At 40.1% G+C, this 3,146-nt stretch overlaps 1 protein-coding gene across 1 annotated transcript in view; it reads left to right on the top strand.

Annotated features, from left to right (window-relative positions):
• Nucleotides 1-3,146, top strand: part of nalf1 (NALCN channel auxiliary factor 1) — a 53,894-nt gene that overhangs the window by 5,762 nt on the left and 44,986 nt on the right. The gene's annotated exons all lie outside the window — the stretch shown is intronic.

Here is a 3,146-nt window from a genome sequence, read left to right as displayed (position 1 = left end):
GTTGCCTAACATTATACCGGTATTACCGTGAACGGTATAATATGGCCCAGCCCTACAGCCAGCTGCCACCAGATAGAGCACTTAATTTAAGAAACACCATGAATGGATCTTTTTGTCAACAGTATTAGAGATCACAGATACAAGCGGTGAAAATGAGCTTTTTCCGAAGGGTGGATGGGCTCTCCCACAGCGATAGGGTGAGGAGTTCAGTCAATCGGGAGATGCTCAGGGTAGAGCAGAGTAGTCCTCCACATTGAAAGGAGCCAGCTGAGGCTGTTGCCTCCTGACTTTTTGTTTTTTTCAAAAGATATTTCAGTAATACACGAGCATCTTTTGTAGTAATATCTTTTCATATCATATTTAACATCAGCTTATTTTATGTGTTTTTCTTCTTCCCTGTCTGTTTGGAGTATTATGTACAACACTCATAATGGGCCAGTCGCATAGCTCATTATTGAAGAAGTCATATATTAATGGATTCAAATGCCTTTGTTTAAACAGTTTTTGGCATTAAATTCTTTTCAAATTGAACGTTATATCTGAATGTTTCTTAGTATAAGACTAGTCGTTTAGCCTAATTGATTTTTTCAAGTAAAAGATTAGTTGCCAGGATTATCCCTAGTGATCTAATATTAGCTAAAAGAAAGCCAGCTTTATCTACCAAAACCGGTTTGACCTAACTGGCTAAACCCGGCTAAACCAACAGCAACATCAGCAGTGTGTTTCATTCATATAGAATTTTTTTTCTCTCCCGGCTCAGAACCGACTCAGTGCTGTTGTTTTTCAGACTAATGTTAGCTAAAGCTAGTGTGCTTGCTCACATGCAAAAATACTGTCTTGAGTGGACAAAGCTAGCTGTTTTATCCAAACACCCAGGGCTGATCTGGCATCTTGGCTGTCCATTTTCACATTACTTTATGTGTTTAATGTTACTAACCAACCATCACCAGATTTGTGCAGTGTAGATAAGTTACAGCAGACTCACTGTATGTCACTAGCAAAATCATATCTGAGTATAAAGGTTAGTTGACTAGTCTGCCATATTTGCTTCATCAGCCAGGCTGTGGGTGTCATTGATAATACGAGTGTTAAGGAGGTTGTTAGGTCCACGAGTTGGACTAAATGATATCTGGAGAAAATAAGAATGTAGAGTCACAGTGTAAAGGAAAATAAACAGCTGATCTTGCTGGAATATTGAAGTTTCCTGCCATAAGTGTGAGACGGCTGTGCGTTTTACTCCAGCCGCCATGTCTGACATTCTTTCTTCTCCCCTGCTGAACTCAAGCCCTGCTCATGATTTCATGTTTTAGCCACTGCCAGTCTTCAGGCCCATTCTTCACACTCACCTCTTGGCATTTGAAGGGAAAACAGTCATTTAGTCAAGCTGCTAATTTCTTTAACAATGACCCTTCTCAGTCACCTTCTAGATTATAGGGTTGCCCGAGTCCTCCGTATGGTACAGAAAGAGCAGCATGACTCAAAGGATAATATCGAGCTCTTGTTGAGTTAATGGCTACCTGCCTCGGAGAAACCTAGCGGTTCAACTTGTGTGCCCGCTCAGATGGAAAAGTGTGAAAACATTAAACAAACAGAGGCCTGAATCACTGTCTGGTGCACAGTTAACAGTGCAGACAGGTACAGCAGGCGTTTGCTGCAGGACAGTCTCTGACATTTCGAGCGAGGATATTTGAGAGTCGCGTTTGTTGTGCAGGAGTGTCTCCAGTGGTCCGCAGGTGGTGCTTTGATTCCTCTCGCCTGAGGTGAAACATCACACAGCAGACACGGCCAGTGTGCTGTTCCTCACAATGGGATCCTCCATCATCGGACTCTGTGAAAACCCACCATTCATCCTGACAGCAGGGCGGGCTTAGAACATACAAACTGGGGCAGATGCACTGAGCAGCGGTATTTTCCAGCTTTTGTTTTTTTCTTTTTTTTTCATCCCGAGCGTGAACCAAAATGTCAGACTCAGTCAGAGTTTTACAGGAAACAGCGAAGCTCTCCAGAAAGCATTTGACTGGAAAATGACTGTTAGCTAACAAAGGCAAGGGATCACATTAATTAGGGTGTTCCCTACTCTGGAAGCAGGTGCACGAAACTCACGGTTTGCTATGAGCCTTGTTTTTAAAGTGGTGTTCAGTAAGTTTTGTAAAAGCTGGGAAAATGAGAAGACCGGTTGTCTGTCTCTATGTTAGCCCTGTGAGACTGGCGACCTGTCCAGGGTGTACCCTGTCTCCTTCCCTCCCAGTGCTGGGACACGCTCCAGCCTCCTCGCAACTCGATTCTGGACAGTATTTAAAAGAAATCATGCTATGTTCAGTGAGAGTTGAAACTAGAGATTGACTCTGTGAACTCGTCAGAAAAATCTTTACTGAGGTCACAGTTTGAGGGAGCCAGAGACTCATTGTAACCATAGATCTCTATAAAACCAGACTTCTTATTGAAACCAGACGAATTCTCAAGAAAGTTCATTTGTGTGGCATATTTTAAATGACCTCAATTGACCAAAGTGCTATAAAAGCTATACAGAATGTACACTGTAAATATATTATATATATATATATATATATATATATATAATATATTTATATATTAGAGGTGGGAATCACCATACATCCCACGATACGATATTATCACAATACTTAACGCACGATACGATATTATTGCAATTTTTTAAAAATATTTTGCGATATTCAGATTCTGTACATAAAGGTAAACTTTATCAATATTCATTTTATCTAATATCAAAGTCTCACACTCAGTCTTTCTCTCATTTCAGTCAGTTTTATTGTTGACAAACTGAACGGTTTGTATTACAGTCTAGTCCAACTTAACTGAATGCAACCATCTGGTACAATTATAGCTATTCTGAACTATGCAATTTATGAAAACTATGCAGCCCATTCAGCAACTGAAGAATTTGAAAGTAAATTAAAACAAAATATAATTTTACATTAAATAAAAAAGTGTCAGGATTCTTGCTCAGAAAAAGGATCAACATGCTCTGAAGTCGGAGCATGTTCCAGTCCACAAAAACTTTTTGTAACAAAATATCGATTTCTGCTGTCCCTGTATCGATACATTATTAGCAAACAAAATATCACGATACTACACAGTATCGATTTTTCCCCACCCCTAATCTCTCT

The sequence above is a fragment of the Haplochromis burtoni genome, unplaced genomic scaffold (genome assembly GCF_018398535.1).
Source record: "Haplochromis burtoni strain Fernald_Lab_line unplaced genomic scaffold, NCSU_Asbu1 Contig_471, whole genome shotgun sequence".
NCBI classification, from domain to species: Eukaryota; Metazoa; Chordata; class Actinopteri; order Cichliformes; family Cichlidae; genus Haplochromis; species Haplochromis burtoni.
Note: the sequence above shows the minus strand (reverse complement) of the source record. Positions and strands in the feature narration are given on the sequence as shown.